Here is a 13,758-nt window from a genome sequence, read left to right as displayed (position 1 = left end):
TTTGACCTTTTGGTTAGCAGCTGTAGCTCTTAACCACACGCCACCAGGGTTTCCTCAGTTTGATATATATATATATATATATATATATATATATATATATATATATATACATACACACTCGTATACATATATATATATATCTCAATCAACCCGTTGCTGTCGAGTTGATTCTGACTCATAGTGACCCTATAGGACAGAGTAGAACTGCCCCATAGGGTTTCCAAGGAGCCGCTGGTGGATGTGAACTGCCTACCTTTGTGTTAGCAGCTGAGCTCTTAACCACTGCACCACCAGGGCTCCAATAATACACACACACACATTTTGAGTTACACACACACACACATGCACACATATATCCCTAGCTTGTGCAAACTGTTTGTACTCGACTGCAAACCCACCCACTGGTACCACAGAAGAAAAATGCCTGAGATCTGCTTCTGTTAAGATTACAGCCAAGAAAACACTATGGAGTAGTTTTATTCTGTAACACATAGGGTTGCCATGAGTCAGAACCAGCAACCTTTTGGTTAGCAGTCGATTACTTACCATTGTGCCCATAGGGTTCCCGAGTTAATGTAAAGAGCTTATAAAATATGTAGCACACATTATACGGAGAGCAACTAGGGTCGCATAACAATGTGTGTATAAATTTTTGCATGAGAAACTAACTTAAGCTGTAAACGTTCACCTAAAGCACACACACACACACAAAGTGGCACAAAGCTTGTATACAATATGTGTTAATTGTTATTATTTTAATAGGAACTGAGGAGCCAATGGAAGTTTTGAGTGGGAAGAGTGACTCAATCTCTGCTTTAGAAAATTCAATCTGTTAGTGGTTTATAAATAGGAGTTGGGTGGGGAAAGGTTGGGGCAAGATCAGAAATGGGGAAGACTACTTTAGGGAGTTAGTAAATACTCCAGGTGAAAGGCAATGACAGCCTGAAGAAGAATGGTAGTAGTAGACATTAAGAGGGAACAGTCACTAGTCTTTCTCAAACATCAGTGTGCACACAAATTATCTGGTGGTCTTGCAAAATGCAGATTCTGATCAATAGATCTGGGTGGGCTTGAGATACTGAAAACAAGATCCCAGGAGATATCCATATTGCTGGCCCATGAGCCCCAGTTTGAGTTGCAAGGTTTTTGAGGCTAAGATTAATAAGGTTTGACAATTGATTGGTTGTGGGGAGAGGAGGCAGAGGGATGGGGTCAGACTGATATGCTAAACTTGATTTCCTCCAATTAGGGTTGCAGGAGGTAGAACAATGTAATTACAAAAGAGGAGATTTATTATTAAAAGACCTGGATTAGATTCTGGATCCAACAATTATTAGAAAGATTATTAGGGACCTTAGCTGTTCTTCATCTCGAAACTGGAGACCATAATAACTACTTCAAAGGAATGTTGTATAGATTATTTGAGATACATTGTTTTGAAAACTTCTGACATGGTGGCCAGCACATAGGCAGAACTTAATGAATAAAAATTGCACATATAGAATGTGATTGCCTAATGTGACTCCTGGCAAGGCTGGGCTGGGCTTTATCATATACATTTTTTTCCTACAGTGTGTATACTGGTAGATACTTCAAATTGAACGGTAATTTGACAGCCTTCTGAACTTTATGTTTTCTAAGCATTCATTAGCTGACATAATTTCAGGGGACTTGAATGCCAGGATTGGCAGCGGTTCCACCAGAGCTACATCCATCAGAAACCTGCAATTGTCAGATTCTTCCTTTTAAGGCACTTCCCCAGGAATAACAGTCTGAATCAAAGAGGAAAATATCTGGTCAAACTCATTTATAATCATAGTCCAATAATGGTAAATGGCAGGCTGTGGGAGAAATCTGTGGATTTTTCATGTATGTTTCCAACCAGAGACAGCATTATTGATGATTGAAGAATTAGCTCTTCAGAGCTTATCTATGTTCTTGAGTTGGATATTTTAGACTGTTGAAAGAAAATATTTTCCCCTTAAACTTAATTTGAACTTTCAAAATAGTCCTTGCATCGGTCCCTACACAGAACTCAATAAATGAGAGTTTAGGGATAAGGTTAAACTGAAGTGAAGGTATAAATTTATGATATGAAAAGAATTTATGGCATATATTTTATCCTGAAGGCTTCATTAATAACTGTTTATAATGTTAACTAATTGTTGTTATACTACCACATTGTTGGGCAATGTAAGAACAACCTCTTTTATTTCTTGTGTCATAAAAGAGAGTAGAGAGCAAAATAAATACATAAAATAAAAACAAATTCCAGGCTAAATTATCAAGATTGTATCTTAAATATGACTGAGATCCAGTCATCCAAAGACCCACTAAGTTACAATTCTTTTAAAAACAACTTATTCTTTCCAAAAATTAAATTATATACATAAAAAAAAACTTGGAATACTTTGGGCTGGACTGCAGGGACACTAGCAGTGCAGACCTAGGGACTTTGAATCATTTAGAATCATGTGTAAGAACTGATTCCTAAATAAATCATCTCAGTTTCTATTCTAATGCTCTATTTTGTTGTCTCCAGTACTCTCCATAGCTGGAATCCATTGTTTTCCTCAACTCTAAGAAAAAAAAAAATCCAATCTTTCAAGGCTGAAAAAGCTCCAGAAGAAAATCTCTGCTGCCAGAATTATTTTGATCTTGCTTGAGTAGTTGGCCGAAGTCCTTCCCACTCTATTTTACTTAATTAACTCCACAGGTATGGATCCCTCAAGATGAACACTAAGTGTAGTTGACTCCAGGTTCAAAAAGAGAAGCCCTCCATCTTCTGAAATCACAGAACCATTAAGGCTTTTAGAAACAACCTCAAAATAACACCAAATTTCTTCTTACATTGAAAGGCTAAGTCCCAATCTAATAGTTTGCATAAGGGACAAACCAGATTTAGGCTATAAAAATATTTGTTGAATGAGTGGATTCTATTGCCTATATAGATCTACATTTACACCTGCTCCCAGTGAAGGTAATCCCACTGAATGTGGAAGTTATCAAACAATTTCATTAACATCACACACAAGTAAAAATTTTGCTGAAGGTCATTCAAAAGTGGCCGCAGCGGTATATTGACAGGGAACTGCCAGAAATTCAAGTCAGGTTCAGAAGAGGACACAGAACCAGGGATACCATTGCTGATATCGCATGGATCCTGGATGAAAGCAGAGAATACCAGAAAGATGTTTACCTGTGTTTTATTAACTATGTTAAAGCATTCAACTGTGTGGATCATAACAAATTATGGATAACGTTGCAAAAGAATGGAAATTCCAGAACACTTAATTGTGCTCATGAGGAACCAGATCATAGATCAAGAAGCAGTCGTTCCAACAGAACAAGGGAATACTGTGTGGTTTAAAGTCAGGAAAGGTGTGAGTCAGGATTGTATCCTTTCACCACACCTATTCAATCTGTATGCTGAGAAAATAATCCAAACTATATGAAGAAGAATGGGGCATCAGGATTGGAGGAAGACTCATTAACAACCTGCTTTATGAAAGTGAAGAGGACTTGAAGCACTTACTAATGAAGATCAAAGACTACAGCCTTCAGTGTGGATTGCACCTCAACATAAAGAAAACAAAAACCCTCACATCTGGACCAATAAGCAACATCATGATAAATGGGGAAAAGATTGAAGTTGTTCAGGATTACATTTTACCTGGATCCATGATCAACACCCATGGAAGCAGCAGTCAAGAAATCATAAGACTCATTGCGTTGGGCAAATCTGCTGCAAAAGACCTCTTTAAAGTGTTGAAAAGCAAAGATGTCACCTTGAAGACTAAGGTGCACCTGATCCAAGCCAAGGTGTTTTCAATTGCCTCCTATGCATGTGAAAGCTAGATGATAAATAAGGAAGACTGAAGAAGAATTGACACCTTTAAATTGTGGTGTTGGCGAAGAATATTGAATATGCCACGGACTGCGAAAAGAACGAACAAATCTGTTTTGGAAGAAGTACAACCAGAGTGCTCCTTAGAAGTGAGGATGGCGAGACTTCATCTCACATACTTTGGACATGTTTTCAGGAGGGATCAGTCCCTGGAGAAGGGTATCATGCTTGGTAGAGGGTCAGTGAAAAAGAGGAAGACCTTTAAAGAGATGGATTGACACAGTGACTGCAACAATGGACTTAAACATAACAACGATTGTGAGAAGGGCAGAGGACTGGGCAGTGTTTTGTTCTGTTGTACATAGGGTCTCTGAGTCAGAACCGACTCGATGGCACCTAACAACGACAACAGTTGTCTATTTTATTTCCTCTAGAGAATAGCTGAGACCTTTGTGAGATTTTTTTTTTTTATCTGAATTAATTATTTTTTCCCATAATTCTCCTTTCCCTGTATTCAGTACCTCTAGCCAGCATTTCTAACCATCATCTCCATTACCCATCTGTTAGCTGGATGTACTGGGGTGGCATGCATGTTGCTGTGATGCTGGAAGGTATGCCACCAATATTTCAAACACCAGCAGGGCCACCTAAAGTGGACAGGCTTTAATGGATTTTCCAGACTCAGACAGGCTATGAAGAAAGGCCTGGTGATTCACTTCTGAGAATTAGTCAGTGAAAACCCTATGGATCATAACATAATATTGTCTGATATAGTGCGTGAAGGTGAGCCCCCTAAATTGGAAGGCACTCAAAATACACACTGGCTGCAATAATGGACTCAGGTGAAGATGGTGCAGGACCTGGCAATGTTTCGTTTTGTTGTACATGGGGTCTCCATGAGTTGGAGCTAATTTGAAGGCAACTAACAACAACAACAACCATCATCTATCCCATAATCTGAGAGAGCAATATGGGCATTGTCTTGGAATTCTCCCTGCCTTCCCCATATCTAATCAATTCCCAAGGCCTGCTGACTTCTACATCCTAAATGTGTGTTGACTCTATTCTCTTCCCTCCCTGCCTTTTGGCCCTACTCTAGTCCAGGCCCTCACATTTCTCTCTGGGGCTTTCTACTAGCATCTTAAGGGCTTTCTCTGCTTCGGTCATGGCATCCTTCACTTTACCCTTCAGAGAATCTTCACAGTGATATATTTAAAGTCCAAATTTGATCATGTAATTTTTTTCCAGTGGCTCTCCATAATCCTCAGTAAAGAGTCCAGGCTCCTTGGCATGGAATCCAAGGACTCCCCTGATCTGCATTTTACAGCCTCTTAGGTTTATCACCTGCCTGCTGCTCACCTCCTCACACTTCACACTGCTGCTGGCTTTCTCTACTTCTGCGCTACTGATATTCTGGGCCAGATAATTTTTGTCATAGGGGGCTGTCCTGTGCACTGTAGATTGACAGCTCTTTGGCTTCTATCACTCTAGATACCAGTGGCGCCCCCTTCCCCCAGTCACAACAAAGGAAAATGTCTCTAGACATTGACAAACACTCTTAGGGGACAATATCGCCCTCGGCTGAGAACCCCTCAAGGGTGACTTTTTGAAGCCCTCAGCCCTCACCAGGCTATGCTGCATCTTCATTCCTTTGCTTTTGTTGTCATCTCTTCCTGGAATGCCTGTCGGAGGGGGATGAATAGGGAAAGAGGAAAAGATTCTGTCCTGCCCACTCTTTCTTTCTCTCCCCTGAGGAGGAAGGACTAGGGATCTGATTGGTCAGGTTCCAGGACACTGATTGGACCACATTTATTAGTGGGTGGGGTCATTTATTTGACAGGTCACACAAATGAGTCTCTTTCTTTACATTTTAAAAATATTACCCAATTAATTCATGAATCCATACTTGTAAAAATTCAAACAATACAGAACATAGAAGTAAAAGCATTCCAGAGTTAAAGCAATCATAACAGCACAAAAGATTTTGATAATACTAAACCAACATTATCACCACCAGACATCCTCCCCCTTTGTGGCTGTGCCCTTTGGCATTCCAGGGTAATGTATGGAAGATTGAAGTTACATAAACCAAATCAAAACCAAAACCATTGCCATCAAGTTGATTCCAACTCATAATGACCCTATAGGACAGAGTAGAACCGCCCAATAGAGTTTTCAGGGAGCACCTGGTGGATTCGAACTGCTGACCTTTTGGTTAGTAGCCCTAGCTCTTAACCACTATGCCACCAGGGTTTCCCCAAAGGATCCCTAAAACACAGGACACGATTGACTTCATGTTGCTTTCTAGTATTATTGGAGCAGGTGACTCACATTTCAGGCCTATTTAGCTCAAAGAAATTTCACCAAAGCTTATATAGGCCAGGTCTTTCATCCATAGTACCATCACTTCTCCAAATCCTTATACTGTTTTCCCTCCCATCCCCATAAAAATCCACCACACATAATAATCAGAGCTATTATCCAAGAATAAGTGCTACAGCTGCTAACCAAAAGCTCGGCAGTGTGAATCTACCAGGTGCTCCATGGAAACTCTATGGGGCGGTTCTACTTTGTCCTATAGGGCCACTATGAGTCAGAATCACTCGATGGCAATGGGTTTGGTTTTTTTATATTTTTTATTATCGTCCAAGAAAGACTTTTTTTTTTTTTTTTAAATAATACAAGTTTATTGTCTTACGGTTCCAGTTCAGAAGCCCAAAGTTGGTGTTATGGGCAAAAACTAAGTTGTCAGCAGGGCTATGTCCCTTCTGGAGGCTGTAGGGTAAAATCTATTTCCTTTCTTTTCCAGCTTCTAGAGGGTGCCCGCATTCCTTGGCTAGTGGCCACACCACCTGACTTCTGCTTCCATCCTTACATCTCCTTCTTGGAGTCTTCTTCCTCTCTAAAAAAGGGAGACTTTTGATGTTTTGTGATGTATATTACCAAACATCAGTCCATAGATGAGGCCCAGAGATTTGGCTTCACAAGGTCAAAGGTGAGTCCGAGGATCAGAATTATTTATCAGCTCCCCAGCTGAGTCTGATGTACAGTCCGGAGTGAAAGCCACTGACTAAAGAGCTACAAATGAAAATGTACAAAGATGCATCCAGGTACCCAGCAATTTGACAGCTGAGTATGGTGCTTCCCGTTCATATGGATTCAACATCCAGCATCCACATTTAAAAAATTCTACCTTACATAAATCGCTTATAGCAGATGGAGGAAAAGATGTCTATGTCTATGTCTTAAATACTAAGCAGGCCTTCAAAACAAACTAGGTAAAGAAGAAATACCTGCAAGGCTCTTTCTTAAGATAAAAAAAAACATGCCTGGTGATGGGGAAATGTAACTATTTTCATAAAGATTTCCAGCTGGGGAACAAAGGCTGAGGAAAATACTTTCCATACAAGTTTAATTCTAGAGACCCCATCCCTTAAATAGGGAATTTAAAAATAGCACTTTCCCCTAATTCTGTTGATTATTGATCTTTTGAAGCCTTCCTCACCACTTAGGATCCCAGGGGCGGTCACTACGGATGGTGGGGGTGGAGTGTTTCCAGTAGTAGAAATGAAGATGAGGGAGTCAAGTGGGAAAATGTCTTAAAGGCTCTAATTAAGACAAAAGCTAACTACAAACGTGTATCTGAGCTGTGATGACAACTATAAAAGCTCTGTCCCCACACGGACAGGACTGCGAGGGAGCATGGAAAGGATGCAATTTGCTTTGTTGGATGGCAGCATTTTTGAATGGATTGTTCTTGTGTTTTGAGTTTTGTCAATGTTTTTGTAATGTTTTGTAATAAACAACGCTATAAAAGAAACAGCTGAACCTGCTGACTAATTATTTTTAGAAAGAGCAGTTCAACTCTATCAGAGCTAAAATTGCTGCTTTTGGCAGATGCTTTTCAACATTTAAGTTGATAATACCAGATAAGCTTAACTAAGAAGTCAACTCCTCTGGTCTGTAGGAGCACTCTCTTTCTTTGCTTCTTTCCAGCTAATGTTTTCTGACAGGCATACCAAATATTAGTCCAAGCGGGGCCAAAATGAAGGTGTTTTGTTTTGTTGTTTTTATTTACTTGTTAAAATAATTGAAATGGTCGATTGGCCACCCCTGCCCTAACAAAGGCCTGGGACCAAATCATCTTCTGCAATATAGTGAAAAACTCAGGGTCCTCAAAAGAGTGCTTGTCTAGGTGTGTGAGTGGATTCAAACTCCGTTTTGAGGAGAGTATTGGTGTCACCTGCAGGAACCCCTGCAGCTTCTCTTCGCGCAGAAATGAAATGGCAAGAATACAAGTCAGGTTCTTAAAATTTGACAACAGAATGTCAGCCTTACTTCCTGCACATCTGGTGTTTAAAGCATATGGATAATCAACAGCATAGACTATTGGCACTTCAGGCACTTGACAGAGAATTCAGTCCTGAAGTGTCTTGTAACTACGCACTTGCCAAAGGCTCACCTAAGACAAATAACACTGAAGAAAGACAATTTAGTGGACAGATGGTCTCTACATTTCTCTTTGAGAAACTAATCTCTGTTGCTCTAATTTGTTACCGTATCAGGAAGCAACATAACTGGACAAGATTATCTCTGTTTATGATAGAAGTGCTCTCACTGAATTGAAAATTTATACTCTGAGACTTATGGCATTCAGTGTAAGAATTATCCATCTGAACAATGTTTTTACATCTTTTGCGAATACCATGTTGTCCCTTATGCCACCTAAAATCTATTATTTAAAAAAGGACGTGATAAATTCCTTTTGGATTTAGGACTTTCGGTTTCCTAAGGAGAATCGTAGTGACTCTGTAGGACAGAGTAGAACTGCCATGTAGAGTTTCCAAGGAGCACCTGGTGGATTCAAATTGTCTACCTTTTGGTTAGCAGCCATAGCTCTTAACCACTACAGCACCGGCACCGGTACCAGAGTTTCCAAGGAAAAGGAAGTTTCCTTTGTTTGTATCCAGGGCTTTGAACTGGTTCATTCTGGTTTAAACCCCTGTTGAGAATTTGCATTTCTAACAAGTTCCCTGCTGATAATTTGCATTTCCACAACCTTGATAGACTGAGTCAGAATCTACAGTTTAATAAGATCCTCAGGTGATTCTTATGTATAACTTCCTGGGAACTTGTTAGAAATGCAACTTCTCGGCAGGGGTTCAACCAGAACCTGTTGGAAGCCCTGCTTGTAATACAGCCTAGAAATCATGTAATTTCTCTTTGTTCTTTAGCCACCAGGAAACTCCTCCACTGGCAGTTTCTTACGGATTAAAGGAAATGAGGTGCTCAGATAGCAGAGGTGGGCATAAGGAGGAAGATACCATTTGGTACCCATTCAGTTGCTGTTAGGGCTAGCTAGGTAGGCACAACTCTTCCAACTTTAATGATTGCACTAGAATTTTTTTTTTCCTCCAAGAATCTGTTGTTCCTGAAGGGCTAGATTTTCATAAAGGAAGAAGTGCATTTCATTTTCTATAAATATCAAAATTAATTACTCATCGTTGTAACTATTCATTAAAATTCAAAATTAGATAAGAATGTTCTTCATAGATTTTTTTTAAAAATAGTTCTTAAGCTTTGAAAGAGATAAGTTTTATTATAGCATCTATAGCTCTGCTATTTAAGGAAATCATGACATAAGGTTCATAATTGAATTAAACCAATACCTTTGCCTAGATCCTAAGAAAAAATTAGTAAAAGACGGTGGGTATAATTATGGTCGTTTGTTAGGTGGAGGGAAAAATTGAAGCAATAGGGTAGAATTGTTTTTGTAGGTCTCATCCCAGCGTGTCTAGGTGGAAACATATTCATTTACTTGCTCATTCATCCTTTCAGTCCTTCATCTGTTTGAGGTACTGAGGATATATCGGTAAATAGAACAGACAGAACTCCCTGCCTTTACATTCTAGTAGGAAGAGACAGTCAATAAACAAACTGAAAAATCATGGTGTGACAATTGGTGTTATGTGAGATAGAGAAAAATCAGTTAGGTAAGGGGGGGATGGGGTCCTCTTGGTGTGGGGGTAGAGTTTGCTATTTTAAATAGTATGATCAGGTAGCAGCTGAGCAGAGATTGGAAGGAGAGAGCTAGCTATGTGAGTCTCTTCAGGAAAAGTTTCCATGCAGAGGGAAGAGTATGTGCAAAAATCCTGGAGCAGGTGTGTTCTTTTGAATTTGAGGAAAGCAAGGAGACAGGCATGGCTGGAACAGAGTATGGGGGGAGAATAGTGTGAGGTGTGACCATAGAGAGAGTAGGGAGGCAGATCATACAGGCTTTCAAGATCAGATGGGGAACAACTAGAGGGTTTTGAGCAAAAGAGTAACATGACCTGACTTATGTTTTAAAAGCTTTATTCTGCTTGCTTTGTGGAGAACAGACTATGGTGCGGGGTGGGGAAAGGGTGGAAGCAGGAAACCTAAATAGGAGGCTACTTTAATAATCCAGACAGGAGATGATGGTGGTTTGGACTTGGGTGGTAATGGTGAAGGTGGGGAAAAGTGGTCAGATTCTGGAAATATTTTGACTTTAGAGCCAGTAGGATTGCTGACAGGATAGGAATGATGAAAGTGAGGCTTCTGGTCTGAGAAGGTGCTTCAAAAATTGCAAAGGATGGGGTTGCTCTTTACCAGATAAGGAAGCCTGTGGGGGGAAGATCGGGAGTTTGGTTCTGGACAGATTAAGTTTGAGATGTCTATTTGATATCCAAGTGGTGATATCCAGTAAGCAGTTAGACAATATGAACATTAACTTTTGATGTACTCCTTTTTTAGAGAAACACTGACAAATTAAATATATTCCAAAGAGAATGACTAAGATGGAGAGGGCAGGAAACCATGCTGGATAAGCAGCAATTGAAGGGCTTGGATATGCTTAGCGTGAAGAAGAAAAATTTCAGAGCAAATGTGTCTCTTTTAATGTTGGAAGAGCCATAATGTTGAAAAGGGGGTGCAAGTGAATTTCACTTGTATTTCTCTGGGATGGATAGAAGTTACAGGAAACCAGGTTTAAGGTAAATGTAAGAATATGTGTATATATTCTTTTTTTTTCTCCAAGGTTCATTCCTTTTTGTTTCTGTGTATTTTTCCTAGGGACCATAGCTCTCCAAGTACCAACACACCACCATGAATATTCTTTCTTTTGTGTCTTAAGAGTTCATGAGTTTATGACTTCTTCCTACACTAGACTGTAAACTCTTTGAGGATTGGGGCATGTTTTCTCCTCTTTGTAGTCCCTGAAGCACTTGGCAAAAGATTTTGTATGTAACAAGTACTCAGAAAAATACTTGATGGTTGAATAATTTTACTTTCAAGGCATCCTTCTCCAAAATATAAACAGTCCTGGGATGGGAAATACATACACAGCAAACACCTTAGTGTGGTTGAATCAAGAGGACCAGTTTCATCCTTGAAACTCTGGGAGTCTGAGTAGGGGAAGGCTCTTAAATGAGGAAAAGAAGAGATTTTACCTACATCATACCTTTGCCTTTGGCTCGTCCTGTTTGTGTAGAAAGTCAACCTAACATGACAAATATTGTGGTATTGGACTATTAAGAATAAATATTAGAGTATTTGTCTGAATGATGTAGTAAAATCTTAAAACAAATAACATCCAAAGATAGTTATTTGATAAGCTTTCAGAGAAAGAATCTCATTACTTCATGTCTATAGAGTCTATAGACTTCACAGAAAACTAATAGAACTGGTAGCAGAGGTTTAATGAGTTCCTTGTCATAGAAAACGTTAAGGTAGAAAATAAATAACCAGACTCCATCCATCCATCCATCCATCCATCCATCCATCCATCCATCCATCCATCCATCCATCCATCCATCCATCCATCCATCCATCCATCCATCCATCCATCCATCCATCCATCCATCCATCCATCCATCCATCCATCCTTCCATCAACCCACCCATCCATCCACCCATCCATCCATCCATCCAAAATTTACTGAACAGATGCTATGGAGTGGACACTATGGGGAGGGGTTCAATGAAGGGCTTTGACCTTGAGGAGCTCACAGTTGAGTAGGAGAGATCATCTAACATTTATTACACTGTGCTAAGTTCTGTATGGTGGCAAAACGAAGTTCTATGGGATCAGAGAGGAAGGAGTGGCCAACTTCTTGGGTGCTCAATAAATTTGTGTTGAATGAATGAATGAATGGAGTGGAGACAAATACATGAAGTCACGGAGGAGGTGGATGTTGAGGCAGTGGCCTGGGTGAATGCCTAACTCAAGGCCACAGTAAATGTGAAGAGGAAGTCCTCTGCAGCCCACTGAACACTGACTCCCTTCGCTCATGTACAACAGCTGAATTAGGTTCTTGTGCGTGAACAGAATGATGCTGACACCCTTCCTGCTCTATTTCCCACCCATGTTCCTCCTTGCTCCCTACCCCCATCCCCTACGCTGAATAGGGAAACAAATTGATATGTTTAGGTCACTTAAACAAATATGAGACTTTATTTTGTGAAGTAAGTGTTTAGGTGGTAAAGGGATCAATGGATTATTTTGGATCAAACAACTGTGTTTTCTTTAGCTGTTGAAAGTGATCTATTTTCATTTTTTAAGCCATTGCCTTGTGAAAGGACCTAAGAATATCCCCAACTTAGTGTTAGATCCCGTAATTACATTTTCCCATTTTGAAAGCAGTTATGCAGTCCTTACAATAGAGTCAACGGAGCTAAAAATAAACTCCAGGCAGTTCATATTAACTGGGTAATAATAACAGGCAACAACGAGGCTCAGTGTCCAAATATGATGAAAACAGGAAGTTCATTACACAAGCTGTTCTTTTCTGATAGATCTGAATTCTTAAAGCCTTAACTCAAAAATAATCCCTTCAGGTTATAAATAAAAGCAGAGAATTGTCTCTTACTTGTGACTTAATGGAGATGATAACATTGTAGCTAAATAAATCCACGTCATTATGCATTGAATGTAATGCCAGAGCGTCTGTTTTGGAGGAGGAAAGAGTAATTTTGGAGACCCTACTCCTCATAACAAACCCATGGACACATTTGCCCCACGGTTCACTCTTTTTTCCTGAGAACAAGTTGCCAAGGAGATATTGCTTTACTCTGATGCAGTGGCAAGAAAGCAGAAAACCTTCAGGTGTGGAAAGGGTTTTGATTTTGCCCTGGGAAGAAAGTGGATTAGCAGAACTACTCCAAGTCTAAGTGTTTGCCAAGGATTATAAATTTCAATCCTGGTTCTCCAGGGGAAGAAATGGGCATTGAGCCCAAAGGAAGAGGTTCAATCTCTCTTCATATAGAACTCCTTTTCTCAAGCGAGTATCCTTGATAGTAAAGATTCAGAATTTCTTGAGAAAAACAAGGTGAGCATGGAGGAATATTTGAATTTATGTAACTAGAATGAACACCACCAGCTTCCTTCCTGAAACAAATCTCAACCCACCAGGGTGTCAGAGGGGCACTGTGAGGAGGGACTCATGACCTTGCGATCAACCTCCTCTTTGGGAGACTCTTATTAGTGTTATCACAGCCACCAGCAGTGTCACCTTGGCCCAAACATCTTTTGTTAACTTCCTGGAACACAGCAGAGATCAAGCTGGAAGGCTTAATCAAGACTGGACTAGAGGCTTGGAGAAGGGTAGAGAATGGGGCTAACAAAGGGGCTCCAACCACAGAGAGTAACAGCCTCAAGCTGATCTGGCTCAGCAGGTAGAGTTTTCTCTCCAGAGGCTGGGTCATACATCTACAGAGTCTGCCTTGAACAAAACAGCACACCTGGAGAGTGCTCTCCTTTTGGACTACAGCCCCTCCCTGCCCCAACCATACTCTCCCAGTTATTCTTATTCCTCTTCCATGTTTGGTGCACTCCCCCTTCCAGGAGAGCTATCTTTATTCCTTGCCCTACACAGCAAGTCTAGGAGTACATTC

General features: G+C 40.2%; 1 long non-coding RNA gene across 3 annotated transcripts in view; it reads left to right on the top strand.

The window, feature by feature from the left end:
* Positions 1 to 13,758, top strand: part of LOC126083450 (uncharacterized) — a 71,455-nt gene that overhangs the window by 31,696 nt on the left and 26,001 nt on the right. The window contains exon 4 of one of the 3 annotated variants that reach the window (XR_007518799.1): positions 6,657 to 6,842. The exons of the other annotated variants lie outside the window; for them this stretch is intronic. This is a non-coding gene — a long non-coding RNA (uncharacterized LOC126083450). The remainder of the gene's footprint in view (positions 1 to 6,656; positions 6,843 to 13,758) is intronic. 3 annotated transcript variants of the gene reach the window in all.

Source organism: Elephas maximus, chromosome 9, assembly GCF_024166365.1.
Source record: "Elephas maximus indicus isolate mEleMax1 chromosome 9, mEleMax1 primary haplotype, whole genome shotgun sequence".
Taxonomy (NCBI): Eukaryota; Metazoa; Chordata; class Mammalia; order Proboscidea; family Elephantidae; genus Elephas; species Elephas maximus.
The sequence above is the reverse complement of the archived record's forward strand: the minus strand, read 5'-3'. Positions and strand labels throughout refer to the sequence as shown.